This window comes from Lonchura striata, chromosome 5 (genome assembly GCF_046129695.1).
Source record: "Lonchura striata isolate bLonStr1 chromosome 5, bLonStr1.mat, whole genome shotgun sequence".
Taxonomy (NCBI): domain Eukaryota; kingdom Metazoa; phylum Chordata; class Aves; order Passeriformes; family Estrildidae; genus Lonchura; species Lonchura striata.
In genome coordinates this window covers 5,112,628-5,128,716 of record NC_134607.1, presented here as the reverse complement: position 1 = coordinate 5,128,716, position 16,089 = coordinate 5,112,628, and the positions used below count along the sequence as shown (strand labels likewise).

Here is a 16,089-nt window from a genome sequence, read left to right as displayed (position 1 = left end):
TGTCTCAGCCTGTAAGGAAACGCAGTGCTGTGTCCCAGAGGATTGTGTCCAGCCCCATTTCCATTACTTCTTCTGTGTGTTGCAGCAGTGCACGCACACACGGGGCCCTGCGAGGCCAAGCGTGGCAAGCACGGGCTACTGAGCCAGAGAGAACTAGAACTTCCTTGTCTTTATCACTGATTTTATGCAAAAAGCCTGGGATTTTCTTTTTTTTTTCTTGGAAAAGAAACTTTGGAAGTAACTGGTAGCAGAATGCGATGCATCTCATTTTTAGGTGCTGTGACTAGGGAACGTATATAAACATGGAAGCTGAGATAAATTATCTGGAAGACTTGCATACAGAAAACCACCAACTTTTACCGAAAGTTGGTTCTTTTTCATCTGTATGCTCTTTTTGCTCTGCAGTAAAATCTGTGAAATACAGTTTTTGATCATAAAATAATTAAGATATAAACACATAACTTCAGTCAGCATATGGCTTTTCCACATTTTTTCCTTCTATCAAAAAAAAAAAAAAAAAAAAAAAGCCCTAATTGCTGATGACAGCCAAGTTGTGTAAAACACAGCAGGGTTAGAACTGAGCACAAGGGATCTGAGTGTATTGGGGGGAGCTTATACTGTTGCCATCACAAGAATAAATAACACTACAATAGTAAACTTTGCAACTTCTGTGGCTGCCAACATGAGTAGGATTAAGGTAAAAATGTGTCTTTGCATTCCAGTAATTTCAAGTAAAACATCCTTTAAGTTCCCTTGCAGCTGAATTATTTAAACAAACACTTCTAATAATCTACTCTTAGACTTAAAAGTACATTCTGTAATACAGCAGAAGGAGCTCTTTTAACAAAAGCAGTGGCTGAGCAGCTGAGCTATCATGCCCTTTGAGTGAAAACTTGCATTCAGAGCTGAACCAAATGTGAGCAGCAAGTGATGCTGACTGCAGCAATACTGAAACCAGCCATTCTGTGTCCTTTATTTGTTGATGGAAATTCCCAAAGTCCAACTACATTTAGTTTTTTTTATTGGAAGATAGAGTGGAAATGTATATTTACCTGTTTTCCACTACAAATAATATTGTCAGGTTGATATAAGTCTTTTACTCCCTCATGTTACTTTGTTAAAATTAATATGTTTACTAACAAAAATACAAAGTCCATCTCCTTTTATATTTTTTTTTTCAGTACTAGTATTGCTTTTCTGCTTCTGTAGGATTTTAGAGTCTAAAAAGAGTCTCAAGGCAATGGTATTTGCATTATTTTGGGGTTTTTTTCTCACCTTAAAGCACTGATATGGTTGTGCTTTCTTTGGAATTAATGAGCTGTAGTAGAATTTTAAAATGTGGATAGCAGCTTGGAGTTTAAAAGAAAAAAGTTAAGAAAATACTCAGCCTGTTTTCAAATTTTAAAATACTTATTTTTATTTAGAAATATATTGGAACCTTATAATAACCATAGGATGCCTGATGAAACAGAGAACTAATTTTTTTCAGAGTATGTTAAACATTTCAACATGCAATATGATAATTCAGGATGCCATTGTAGAATTGCCTCTTCTAAAAGATCCTTAGTGAAGGGAGCCTTTTGGAATGCTTTTGCTTTGAACGTTCCTGACTCAGACCTCTCAGGATTTTTTTCTTTCTTTGTTTGGGGGTTGTTGGTTTTTGTTTGTTTGTTTGTTTGTTTTTGTTATTGTTTTTGGTGTGGGGTGGTTTTTTTTAGGTTTTTTTTACTGTTTAAAAAATAACTTTAAACAGTAAAACAAAACTAAAGGTTTTGTTCTGTGGTAAGGTTTAGAGTAATAGAATGAGCAGAGCATAGTCTATTTTACTGTGTGAACTTGATTCCTCAGCATTACTATTTCTGGCACTGATTTTTCCAGCTAGTGTACCTGGTAAAGCTTAATGGTGGGTAAGATTTCTCTCATTTCCTACACAAAGATGTTGCTGAAATTAAAACATGATCTTGTAATTTTGGTATCAAAATTGTTTCCAAATGTGACCCCTGCAGAGAAAACCAAGTAGGAACTGTTTATATTTAATAGCCTTCTCTCTTTAGCAACTGGTGTACACTTGTCTGTACTGCTTTTAATATGACGCCATTTCTGCTTCCCTGTTGATTTCTTTGATTCTCTGGACCATTGAAACATATCAGTTTAAGGAGGAAAAACATGAAAAATTTAAGAAATAGTCCTGTAGAACATGTGGTTTGGTCAGGTTTTAGGTGTGCTATGGAAATTATGAAACCTGTTTTTTACATTTTAAAGATAAACATTTTCCTAAACACTAGGATATATATTCAGGCCTAGTGTAACTCAGCAAAATTCATTTGATATGAATGCTTATTTTCCTTATTTGTCTCATGTCAAAATCTGTTCTTGTGCCTCCTTCCATTAAATACTTGAGTAAAAAGAAGTATATGAAAGCGTAAAAAAGCTACCTGGGTGCAGATAGCTGCATATCATATGTTCATGTGTGTGTGGTTTTTAAATTAATACTTGGGTGAGCAGAAAATACAAGACAGACGTCAGTTGCACCTGTAAAAATAAAAAGGCAGCTTCTCTGGGAAACTGCATTGCTCAGTTTTTCTGTGGTAAGAGGATCCTTGCGTTTTCCACTGACGTTAACCCCTTTGGAAGGAAAAATGCATTACAGCCTCAAAATGGTGTTCTCTGTTAGGGAAATGCAAAGATGAGCTGGAATTGTGCAGTAGTTCAGTCACAAAAGGACCTTTTCTAATTATTTAATAATTATTCTAACTATTTAATAATTTTAAATTATTATTTCCAATAATTTTCTTAGACAGTAAATGCGATACTCCTATAGAAATGTTTCCCCATGAGCATGGGATCCCTATTTTCTACACAGTCGTGTCAGTACAATTTTAAAGCAAAACTGTTTTTTCAAGTCCCCACAATGAGTCTGAAGTACCTGTTTTGCTTTCCCCTCTGAGCTGAAGGCTGGAACATTTTGGTCTACACATGCAGTGCTTTATTCAATGAAATCCCTCTGGCTCCCAGGTGTGGGAGCAAGGTCCTGCACCCAGGCAGTCCCCGAGCAGGGAGCCTTGTTCTCTGATCACAGGGATGAGTTGTTACGGTAACACCGAGGGATAAAACTCCTGATGATGTAGTGCTGCTACAATGAACTTCGTTTATGTTGCTCTTACTCTGTATTCAAGTTGTGTTAAGGTTTTTAAAATGTTGCCTTTATTTATATAACTAGAAAAACAATGGTCCTGAACCGTGCCTTCCATTGATTTTCCTGTTGTAATTCAAATATATTCCTTTATTAGTAGTCTTTAGGCTGCATTATAAAAATATTATGATTTCTATTGTGCAGAATTACATAAGCAATATTTAGAGTCTTACTCTAGTAGTATTTACACTTACTGGACTGTGCTAGCATGAGACTAACTGCATATATGAACATACATCCCTATATCCCATACTGTGCTCACGTACAACAGGGACAGAGTATGTGATTTTATTGAAATGATTGCTGGGAGGAGGTGGAATTGTTTAATTTTATTACAGATAAATGACAGAAGTAATATGAGCTTCTAGACCTCAACTTTAATTTTGGTATTTGGCTTCAAAATTTTTTGAAAAGCAGCTGTATTTCTAATTGAGTCAAGGAGACTTATCCACGTCAAACCCAGTAACATTCCCCCGTTACCAAGAGACAAAAGGTCCAGGTTTTTCTCCCTGAAAACTTTCCTTACTAAGTTACTTCTTTGTATTGGAAAAAATACTGTACAGTTTTCTTGAAATTTTTGGTGCATCAAAAAAAGTCATTGCATTATGTTTCTGTTGGTAACTTTTTTTGGGAATATACATTTAAGAGTTGACCTTTTAATATTTCAGTGCTTTGATCAGCCATCTAAAATATTCAGTAAAATGCTTTAAGGCCCTAAGAAAAAGATACCCCAAATTTCAAACTTGAAATTGCCAGTGATTAGTCACAGACATCCCCTGGGATGAACTGAAAAACATAGTTCACTGAATTAAGTCTGAAAGCAGATTTTCACAATTTTGTCGTGTCCCCCCCCCTTTTTTTTTTTTTTTTTGCAATGCCAGTTTTAGTATTCATGCTGCACTTTATTAGTGTAGACAACATAGCAAAAACTTAATTTGGTCTTTTCCTTATAGGGGCTTTTGTGTTGGTAATAAACTTTAGTAAAATCACCTAGTAAAATCCCCTTTATTAAATTATGGCACACATTTAATCATGTGAATGCTGATTCATCTTTGAAACAGCAAAATGGGAAATTAAGGGGTAAAAAAAGATACTTTTTGCACTGAATTTATGCTTTGCTGACAACACCAAAATAACCCTCCTTTCTAAAACCCATTTTACACACCAGCATGGAGTGGCAGCCTGGGAGGAGCACGGCGTCCTCTCAAGCCTTGGAACTGGCCCTTGCTGTTCGCAAGGAGAGACCTTTAGTTTTATCACCTGTGCAGGATACTTTGTACACTGCAACTGAAACGTAGCAAAATCATGTTGAAGATGAGTTTATAACTTCAGGCATCCACTTGAAATTCATGCAACTTAATACACCTCCAATAAATGTGACACGACAGACAGAAAAAGACTCAAATGACACCATTCATGGAACACGAATTCTATAAAGTACTGTCCTTTTTTCACAACTATTTATTATACCTGCAGCTGATGCCAGGGGTGTAAAAGCCTGTGTTTATCTGGCCGGATAAATACATAAATACTTCCAGTAGGTTCATTATTCTCTTGACAGTATATTTTACTATAACAATAATGTGGCAATATCGTTCATGTTAGGAGGGTTGTTTTTTTTTTTTTTTTTTTTTTTTCAAGGAGAGGGATTTAAATTTACCAGTGCCAATATACTCTTATGTGAGGTTCCAGTTATCCTTTAGAGCCAGTCTAAGGTGTGCCTTATGTACCGTATATTTTACCTTTCATGGGCTCAAAAGAAATGGTAAGTTGAACTGTGGAGCTGAAGTTGGCCACATAGATATATCTGCTATTAACACTCAACTCACAAACAGAATTCTGTGTCTACAACCATTTTGGGCTGTCTCTGTGTGTAGTAAGTAATTGCAGTTAAGATATGAAAGTGATACTGTAATGGAAGTCCCTTTTTATTTTCTTTCTTTTCTGTTTCTATTTTACAGCTTATGTAAATTTTTCATCTCTGCTAATATTTCGCTACCAAAAAAAAAACCACAAAGGAATTTGTGCTGTATGTAAATTTTGTGTGCATTGCAATTCACTTTGTACAGGATTATTGCACTCTGGTGTAATTAAAACATAGATACTTAATATAAGAGAACTCGGTCACCGGACTGCTCTTGAGTAGTTAAAAAACCTTGAAGTAATTTATGATATAAAGGATTTTTAAGCCCTTTTAGACCTGAGAAATTGTATGCTTTCAATTAAGATTTTGTCATGTGTATTTGGCTACTTTTTGCAGCTTATCATTCTTTAAAATCAAACATCCTTTTTCTGCCAATGTGTTATTTTCCCTTTCTTTTGCTTTCTTTTGCTAGATAATTTATTTTTTTTTTTTAATCTCCAGCAAGTGTTTTTGGGAGGCCCCCGGTTGCGAGCGGAGGCGCGCATTAGCCGGAGGGCGGGTGGGCTGGCAGCGCCCGGCGGCGCGGACGCGGAGCCGCCGGGCAGAGCGGGCAGTGCCCGCTCGCACGGCCCGGCGGGACAGGCGGCAGCGCCGGCCGGGACCGCGCTCTCCCGCGCGCCTGCCGGGCGGCCGCGCTCACCTGCGCCAAGAGCAGAGCAGGGCAAAGCTGCGCAAAAAAAGCTCCAAGGTAAACAACCTTATGGCGGTAGCGCCCTTAGAAACCTGCTGGTGCAACCACTCCTTTAATGCCTCCTTTCTTGGAGAAAAAAAAATTCTAAAATAAGTCACTCGTCCTAGTGCCGGAGTTTCGCTTATGTTGATACCGTTTCAATGCCAAGTTTTCTGTACAACACTATGGTTAAAGTTCATACAATACCACAGTATTGTTAAAGTACGGTGTACTGGAGGAAGAGTTTCTGCAAAATGCTTCATTATGTTTTGAAGGGAAGGGTGTAGAAATACATCCTCATTCAGTTGCTTTTACAGTTTAGATCATGTCAGAATTGCCTGTTTGGTATTTCAGTGTTTTCCCCCCATAATTTAGTAGGCCACTGATCCATTGGAATTAATGCAAGTTATCCAGCAGTTAACTTTCCTAAGTGACCTGCACGATGGCACTATGTATAATTGCTGTCCTTTCTCTGAAGCGTGCACCCCTGTAATCCCCAGACTGGTCCTTTCAGGGAATGGTGCACAAGACTGCTTTGCTTTTCTAGATGGATTTTAATTATTTTTATTTTTAATTCCTAGAGAGTACGTCTAAAAACAATAACTGTCTAAATGCTAAGTAAAATTATTCTTGATTTTTTTTAAATAATCTGCACTAGAATTATTTTAGTGATACAATAAAATAAAAAAGGAGGATTTTACACTTTTCTGAATAACTTAAAAAAAAAAAAGGAGTTTATTGGATTATTAAACAAACCAACCTAAGAATGCACCTGATCGTCTTTTATTAACTATTTCTGAAGGCTGTTAGATTACAAACCACCCCATACTGCAAATGAGCTGTATGGAGAGCAAAAAATCATGATCTATTTAGAGGTGATCTCAGTGTGGATGTCTCTGTCGTACCAAACTGAGAGGAAAGAACAAGAGATGCCACTTGGAGTTAAAATACAAGGAAATTAATTAGTGTTCAGCAGGAGTAATTATAATGAGTTTCCAATAGACAGAACTTGAGATAAAGGAAAAGAAAGGAGGTATAAAATTCTGTAATAGTATAATCTGTGGTGTGAAAATACTTGCTTCCTACTATTTGTATAATTTGATTTATTTAGGGTTGATGAATCTTAAAATAATTCTTCCATTGCCCCATTTGGAATTCCATTTCTATTAAGTGAAGCTTAGAAGTTGGACTTGAGGTAATTGTTTTCCTGTTTTCTGAATCCCTAATTTTTTATTTCTGCGGTAACCTAAAGTTAGACAACTTTCAACCTTACTTTACAACTGTGGTGACAGACAGAATGCATTTATGTGTCTCCTTGAGGAAGGGTAGGTTTGAGTGGATTAATATGAGCCATAATTGTGTAAAGGCGAGGCACTTTTTAACCTTCCAAATGCACCAGAATTATCCTCATTAGGAGCAGGCAAAAGAAGGGATGATCCTCAGTTGTTTTCACATTAACAAAAAATGAAAAAGAAAAGGGCAGCTATGAAGAGTAAGGAACAAGAGGATCTCTGTTTTATATGGAAAGTAGAAAAATAAATAGGGAGCTAAAAATCATATCTGAGAAACAAGGGGGAAAGTCATTCAGAAAGCTGATTAAATACAAGTAAAACACTGTGAACTAAGCAATTTGTCTATGTAAGTGTGATGCTTCCCTAAGAAAATAGGTCTGTCTTTTATATTTCATTGGCATTAAAAGTTGTTGACTGCACTGTCACATGTAATCTCTTTTTTTCTCTGCAGGGTTAGCATTATCATCTGTGGATGTTCTGTTAAAATTAATACTATCAGAAATGTCACGCCATTATTTTAAACCAGAAATTATAATCGTTTTAGCTGGATGTGATGGCTATCTGCTGCAAAGGCTGTTATCCAGGAATTTTGCTTGCTTTTACTTTTTAACTACCCAGAATTTATGCATATCCTCTGCATCCACAGTCTATATGCGATAAAGACCAGTTATTAGAATAGGTCAGAATTACTAGGTGTCATTTTACCAAAATAAATATTTGTGGGAAAGTTACTGTTTAAATATCTTGTCAACTGTGTCCTGATAATCTCTAGTATGCTTTTACTATAGTTCCCTAAAAATAAATATTAGAAACCTTTTGTGGTTTCACACCATTAAAAAAAAAAAAAAATGCTGGTAAGGGAAAACCATAAAACATGTATTTTGCTTAGAGAAGAAATATGTATTCTGCTCAGAACTCTGGTGGTTGAGCATTTTCTAGAGATCTGAGGCTGGATCGAAATGGTAACAGAGGCTCCCTGAATTTGCCACGGCAGGAGTCGTTGGAGCCACCCCGTGCCCTCTGGACCTGGCTGGCAGCGGGCAGCCGGGAGCAGGAACCGCTGGCTGCCAGGCCCGGGGCTGGGGCCGGGCTCCTCGGCCCCGCTGCTGCTCAGCCCGGGCAGGGCCGGCCGTGCCAGGCACCGGCCGTCAGCTCTGCGCCTGCCGCCGCAGCCGGGATACCTGGGGCGTGGAACAGAGCCTTTGTCACCATCTTCACCTCGGCCGGGCACCGAAATGCTGCGCTTGTGGGGTTATGGAAGGAGGAAATGAGTCTTGGAAAGAGCCTCTGACCGTGAAACCCTCCCTTCCATTTTGCAGGATAGCGCTTTGGAGAGCTGCTGCTTTGGACGGGATAGAGATCTAGGTCTATGGGTTTTCTTTTTACATTGCAGTTTTTTCTATCACCTCATGATCAATATTTAGTGGAATAAAATATCAATTAATATATTCTTTTTCCTGAAGAATATTTTACAAACTCCAACACACATGGTATTGACTTTTCCAATCAGTTGAAGCTGCCTAGGTGCTTTAAAAGTACATCAGGAAAGCAATGATATCATAAGCAAAATGAATAGTAAGTGAGAGGGACAACTATGACTTTCTTTCAGTAACTATGTAATCCCTTTTCTCTTACAGTAACATATTTTCCACAAAGAAGGTTCTTCAAGGTTGAATCTTGTACAGTCTCCTCCCCGTCTCCACCCTCTCCCCCCCCCCACCCCCCCCCTCCAGTGCAGGGCAAATCAAATGCTTGACAACGTTTTTTGTTAGGAAAGCACACGAAAAAAATTTTGAATATACCAATAACAGAAAAAGTCTATATATTTTTATTGCAAGAAGGAGATTTCATTGGCTGAATGAAATGGCGAGATGTGACGCAAAAGGACACTTGGACGGTGGAAATGCTGATGTATGCCAAAGCAGGCGCACCAAGAAATGCTGTTGCTATGAGAGAAACAGAGGGAGAGGGAGGGAGGGAGGGAGAGACCGTGAGAGAGCAACTTGTGGAGGCCTTAGTTTTCCTTTTTGGCTTATAGCAGAGAGACTGCAATGTCTCCCATTTCTAGCAGGGAGGGTTTAGGAGCTTCCAGTGGGTATTTTCATGAGACTGAGCATTTAGTGGAGAGGAGGGAGACGAGAGAGATGCAGGTCACCTTAGAGCACAAAAGCAATTGGAAAGTAGGAGGCTGTATGTACTGAGCCAATGATCTGTGCTATGATAGATATACAAATTAGTACGGCAGATGAAGCAGCTTAGCTCATTATCCACCTGATGGTACTGAGACTTACAATTCAAAATGACAGAATTAAAATGCAGGCACACACAGACACACACAGACATATATTTATAATGACCCCACCTTTTCATCTTATGAATTATCCAGCTGGGATACCGACGTCTCTTGTGTAATATTCTTAAAGAGCTGCAATAAATTCACCTTGTGAGTCCATGAGCCAGAAAAGGGGGAAAATAATTTGCAGGAAATTTTTTTTGTCTATCTTCTTCGGCAAGGGGGAAAAAAGTTTGTGCTATGAACTTAGCCTAGCAGCTTCTGGAACGTGAGCCAAAAGGGGCAGGAAGTTGTTTTACAATAGCGTTACAGTGATCTGCCACAAATGGAAAAAGCCAAATGTTGGACTCGGCAAAGAGAAAAAACATCCTTCTCCCCCTCGCTTCCCTCCTCTTGCCCCTTAAGAGAGAAAGAGGGAAAGGAACGCTGAGCTAGAAGTTCTTTTTTAATTACTTTTTGTGAGTAATTGAAAGATTATCTTACTTGCATATTCCATGGCAAGCAGGAGGGAAAGAAGTATCAAAGGGACGTTTAAAAAAATGCACTTGGTAACTAGCAACGGGACTTCTGGCACAATTCCTTGAGTTTGCTTGAGGTTATGGAGGGGGATGGGGAGAAGAAAAGCAAGTCGACGCAGCACGTTTTCTTTAAAGAAGGGGAGGGTGTTTGGAGGCAAAACTATATAATTTTTTCTTTTTTCTTTTTTTTTTTTTTTTAAGGAAATGTATGTTGATCTTCTGAAGCTGAATCCTCAGGCATTTGTGGCCCGTCTTTGCAGCCTGGTATGTTTTTTGTGAGTGTGTGCGAGCGCTCTCAATCAAACAGCAATCATGGCAGCTGTTTTTCTTCCAGCACAGCAGTTGAGCTGTCTCGCCCAAATGCTTATCAGCTTTTGACTCGGTGCCAAGAGAGTTATAAGGGCCAAGCAGCCTGAGCTTGGCTGTGCAGCTGGTTTGGAAGTAAGGGCATGAGAAAACAAAATCGCAAAGTTTTTCTGTCACATACAGTATTTACTTTTCAAATGGCCGTTTTCAGCTCGGTAGGTTGGGGTTGGTTGTGTGTGTGCGCGCTGTAGTTCGTGGTCTTTGCGGACTGCTGTGTTACGCAGAGCGGTGTAGGTGTGTGACTGCAGAGAGGAGCCTCTTCTCTCCGTTTAATCCCGGGAGATATTTCTGTGGAAACCACCCCCCCACACACACACACCCCCACCTCCCCCAATTAAAAGCTTCATTAGCCGCACTGCCCTGTCAAGCATATTGCCATAGCGTGGGTGCATTTACATTCCAGCGCAGCGCCTTTCCTCCCATCGCTGCCTCTCTGCCGGGTCCCCTCCCGGCGGCGCCGTCCCCATCGCAGCCCCCGGCCCGCGGGGGTACCCGGCGGGGGTGGCAGCAGAGCCGGGCTCGGTGTGTCCGTGTGCCCATGGCTGCGGGGGATGGAAAGGAGCCTGTCCGCGCAGGGCCGTGCCGCTTTCATCATCAGCTCCAGCCCGCTGCGTTTCGCTGGCTCACGTCCTCCTCCTCCTCCTCCGCCTGACTGCTCCAGTCGCTCACAAGAAGGAGGCTGGACTCTGGAAAGGCGGCTGCTGCTCGCATTCTTGCTGCAAGGGCCTCCCCTTCAGACGGCCTTTGCCAGAGCAGAACTTTTAAAAATGCTGCAAATAGGATCTTCTTTTTCTTCTGCTTGCCTGAGCCCTCCTCTCCCAGCGTTCCCGAGCGGGGCTGGTTCTCGCCTCTCCTGCGCTGTACATCCCAATGCAGAGGGCGAAGCGGCGAGGGCTCGGCCCTCTGCTCATCCCTTTCCCTCACTCCCTTTCCCCTCTGTTAAGGAAATGGATTCCTTTGCCTGGGCAGTGACTCGGGCTTTGCAGGTTTGTGTGCTCTGAGGATGAGGGCTTTTGCTGGTGATTCTCCTCCCCGGAGACCCAGTGCACAGTGCTGCTCAGGGAACGAGCCTCTTGCTTTCTCTGCCTTTCTCTTTCGTAGAAATATATTTTTAATGGCTGTAGGTATCTGCACCATGTGAAATAGGGCGTGTAATATCCCTCCAAACCCCTTGTAATTGGACTGTGGCTGCAAAGGAAACATGGGGGGGATGTCTGAGGGGGGCAGGGGGTGCACAGGTTGTTCCGTCCTTACAGACCTTCCCCCATCCTCCCCCTCCCCTTTTCTCTGCTGAGGAGGGAAAAGGGGATGTGCAGTAAAATGCCGTCTCTGGGACAGGTGCCAGCTCCCAGACAAAAGAAGTAAAATAGGCGGTAAAGAGGGAGGGGGGGTGGGGAGGGGGGGGGGAAATTAATAGGCAACAAAAATAGGAATCGAAAATCTTCGAGAGGCTGGGCTGGCGAAAGGGCTGGTGCCCGACCGGCCTTTTTGCTGACTATTTTCTGTGCGATGGGTGGGAAGGAGAAAGTTGCGGCACACTTTTTATTCCTGTCTCCTCTGCAGACGCTTGGGAGCGTGAAGGGAGGATGCCTTTTTTTTTTTTTTTTTTTCCCTTTTTTTTTCTCTTCTCCCCCCCCCCCCCCCCCCCCCCTTCTTCTTTTCCCTCCTTTCTACTGAATTATTCATATTGTCAGTGGTGAAGCCAGGACTATTAGCATGCATCAGACATGCTGTTTGTCTGTTTGCTAACATTCTTCATTCAGGACTTGTTAACTACCAGACAAGCTTAACACGCTTCTCTTTTTTCCCCTCCTCTCCTCTTTCCCTCCGTCTCTCCCCCCTCGCCCCCCCTCGCTCCCTCCCCTCTGTTCTGCCTTCCTCTCTGCCTGCTCTGCTCCCTTGGCTTCGCCGCCGTCCCTGCCACCCCTCGCAGCCGCCCATTGTTGCCGCGGGGCCGTGCGGGCGCGGGGCGAGGCCGCCTCCCGGGCCTGCCCGGCCGCGCAGATGCGCCGCCTCGCCGGGAGCCTCCCGCCCGCCCGCCCGGGGACTGCGGAGCTGCGAGGGAACACCCAGCGCCGCATCCACCGCCGGCCCCGCCAGGGTAAGCTGCTCCCGCCGAGCGCAGGGGATGCCCAGTGGGAAAATCAAGTTTCGGGAACTGCGTGGGGATCGGCACACTGGCTCGCGTCTGCCTGATAATCTGTGATTAACCAGGAGTGCGTTATCAGCCCGGCGAGGTCCGGGCTCATGCGGGAGGATCGCTTTGCTGGCTATTAAGGATGTGATAGACTAATATTTGCTATTGTTGCTGTTTTTTAGGTTCTCTTCTCCCTTTCTATCGAGTCTGCCCCTCCCTTCGCTAGCCTGTTTAAAACCGGCAAGCTTCATTTTCTTAGCAGACAAAGGTCGATCACAGCTTTTATTTCTGAATGCAAATGTTCTAGGACTTGTGCCAGTCCTGCCTTCATTGAGCACAATATAACTGCTTTCCTGAATGGCGTTTTCCCCTTCCCTTCTGAAAAATAAAAATAGAAGGGAGTTTAAGAGAAGAAACAAAGTTGGGCGGTGCAAGTTTTTTACATTTATTTAATATTTCAGTCTGTGTGAAGCATTATTAAGCATCCCTGTGCAGAGCAGCTGTAACGTAGCCACCAGGCAGTGCATGGGGTTTATTTGAAGGGACACGTACGAGAGAAGGGACCTGGTGGCATTGCTCAACTCCTAGCTTTGCAGGTAACTATCTGATGCTCTTCAGTGATTCTATCTCATCGCAGTTACATTACCTGGTTTTCTTAGCAACGTGAATTTGAAAGTAAATATTTTCATCATTCATGTTTAAATTTTTTGATTCTTGGAATTGTTCAGGATTAGTTTCTAATTACTATTTTTTATCATATATTTTAAAAATACTGTTTTTCAAGGCCTTTAAAGGCCCATAAGTGCCAAAAGTGTATTTTCTTTTTATCTTTTACATATGCGACTGGCACATGCTCATGCACACTTCCACTCTCTTTCTCTTCGGGTGTTAATGAAGGAATTTATTTTAAGTAGAATACTTAAATATTAGAGTAATGCCATTTATAGACCAAAGAAGCATGTGGATAGAGATGTACTGAGTTAGGCGCAATTTAAGAGATAGTTAAATGCTTAGGATTTATTATTACTGTGAAATTGCCAGATTTACAATAATAGGTATTTTCAATTCTTTCTATGGACAAATCTATGTGGAAATTAAAGTATCTGAAAATTAATATATTTTAGGACACTTTATGAGGAAAATAGTCCTTTCATATGTATTTCTAAACCAAAATGCTTTTTCTGCACACTGGAAAAAATGGGAGGCTTGTGTAAAATATTTTAATGTTTTCCTGTTAATTTTATTTATGTCTAAGATTTAAAGTAAATAACAGACCAAATACAAATAATTTCAGTTGTTTTCTCTGCAAAAAACAAACAAAAAACCACCAACTAAATACCCCCCCCCCCCAAAAAAAAAAAAACAAAACCCAAATAATTTGAAAATACCTCGTGACTTTTACAAAAATAATTTTCAATTCAGGCCATTGACAGCACTGTATCAAAACCATCTCGGTATTGGCATTTCATTAGAAGTGTTTATGGCAGCATAAACTGAAATACAACTCATAACTGTAAGTAGTAAAGCAGTATTTATTGGCTGACCATGCTCAAAGGAACTAGAGAATATTTTAGTGAACTGTGTAGATTAAGAAAGGAATTTAGGAGCATATGGCTTGGTGATAGCTAAAATTAATTTCTTCAAAGTAGTTTTTAGAGGCCTCTAGCAGCTACATGGTACAATGCAAATAAAATATTAGTTGAGGGTTCACAAGCTGCTGAACACTTTTCACTGAGAAATTTCAGAGTACTTGACAGTATTGCTCCTAATGATGCTATTTATCTAAAGTAGATTTTTGTTTTTTTATTCTTAGGTTGTAATACTTGGGGGCTGTTTTGTTGATGAAGACTAGCTTAAAGGAATATACAATTGTTTCTCAGATATTACTTTATTATTTTGCGGAGGCTTGCTAGACATTACCTCTGCAAGTAAAAGAAGCAGAATTGCTTGGTTTATTTCATAGTGAGGGTTTCTATAAGTATGCTGAACATAGTAGTATATAAAGACCACGTGCATGTTAATTGAAGAGGGATTAAAATCTGTTCATAAGATTGGCAATTTCCGGGCTTTAAATTTAAAATTATTTTTAGTCTGTAACTTGAAATATAATTGCTGATAGAACTATTCAGCCCCTCAGATGAATGTCTTCAGAAATTATGCATGTGAGCTGGAGCATTTACATTTTGAAAGTGTTTTGTGTTGGAGTGCCAAGATTCTCGTACAAAATGTTCGGTGCATGTAATGAAAAATGAAAAGCATAGACAATACTTTGCTTAATTAAAAGATTTATTTTATAGCTGGCTAGGATGAAGTTTGGCATATTTTCAGATAATAATTATTAAGTTTTTAATATTTTCAGATAGTGATTGAGTGAAACAGAATTAAAATAATCTATGATAGAGCAAGTTGAGGGCAAAATGAGTGTTTCTCTCTCATCTCAATCCTCGAAATGCAATTTTGTCCTCTGGAAAAAAAATGTAAGGAGTTGCTGATAAATGACCTGTCTCTTGTTAACCTCCCACCTACCTTGTCTGAAAATCTGGCTTTTACCTACTATTGTGGAGAAGGAGGGGAGCACAAGGGTAAGGTCCGTGTGTTCTGGGCCTGAGAGGGGTGCGGAGTGCTGGGCAGAGCCGTGCTCCGTGCATGGCACAGCAGTGATCCCACAGGAACAGGATCTGCAGGCAGGCAGGCTACCATGGCATCCTTACTGCCAGACATAGCAAGTGGGCCGTCTGGCTAAACTTTTTTAAATTAATTGTAATTTCGTCTGGATCAATGTTACCGGGTTTGGATCAGGGTAAGAGAGATTTTATTGTGGGTAAAGGAGAGGGAAAAGGGAGGAGGAGGTGGAGAAGAGAAAGGGAAAGAGAATGGAGCGGGAGTTAGCTCTTCAAGATGTGAGTGCAGTCCGGGATTCTTGTCTTTGTTGAATATGTAAGATGAGTAGGACTGTGAGGCTGGATTGTGTTTTGTGTGGCTCTATGGGTACAGTACTGTCTTCTCATAGTATATGCCAAGTATTCATAAACCTTCGCTAGCAGCTAAGGAGAAATAAAAGGAGTGGAAGGAATGCCTTTTTTCATCCAGTTTTCTTCAGGGAAAAAAAAAATTGATTTTTTTTTTTTTGGTTGTGGAGGGGTTGTAATTCACATCCACTCAGTGCTTCATCAGCTCCCCTGTGAGCAGAATGGGTTCTGTGCTGCACTCGGCCTCCATCCGTGTGCCACATGTTCCATAAACCTTGGCAGGGCCTTGGTGCTGAGAGTCTGCCGTGCACATGGGTGCTCAGGGCAGGGCCAGGCCCGTGATCGTGACACTTTCCCTCAGGAAAATGGAAATGCGCTCTAATTAGGCATTTTTCCTGCTAACTGCATCAGTCCCTCGCAGCTTGAAGCAGGTGCCGGTAATCAGCCCTCCCTCCTCCTCCTGCAGTGGTGTGGTGCTTGGGCAGGTCTGAGATGCACAACAAAGCCACACTGCCACAGTTCTAACGCTGGTTTATGGCGTCTGTACCTGTCCTGGAAGGGGGGAAAAATAATTTAGAAATATGATTGCATGTGTTTTGTTTCTCAAATTTAAGACACGCTGTGGAGCATGTTCCTTCATAGCTGCATGCGTGTTCGTGCGGTGTGTGCTCACCCAGCACGTTTGATTGTCGCAGAGATAAGTGTTCATTTTGAATAAGTGTGCATG

The 16,089-nt window shown here is 41.2% G+C and overlaps 1 protein-coding gene across 15 annotated transcripts in view; it reads left to right on the top strand.

Moving 5' to 3' along the window:
- The window catches only part of LOC144246307 (uncharacterized), a 304,135-nt gene that overhangs the window by 179,026 nt on the left and 109,020 nt on the right, over positions 1-16,089 (top strand). For 4 of the 15 annotated variants that reach the window (XR_013339981.1, XR_013339982.1, XR_013339983.1 and 1 more), the window contains exon 1: positions 12,240-12,357. The exons of 9 other annotated variants lie outside the window; for them this stretch is intronic. The gene's annotated coding sequence lies outside the window, so the exon portion shown is untranslated. 2 more of the 15 variants (XM_077783246.1, XM_077783247.1) reach the window with 2 other exon arrangements.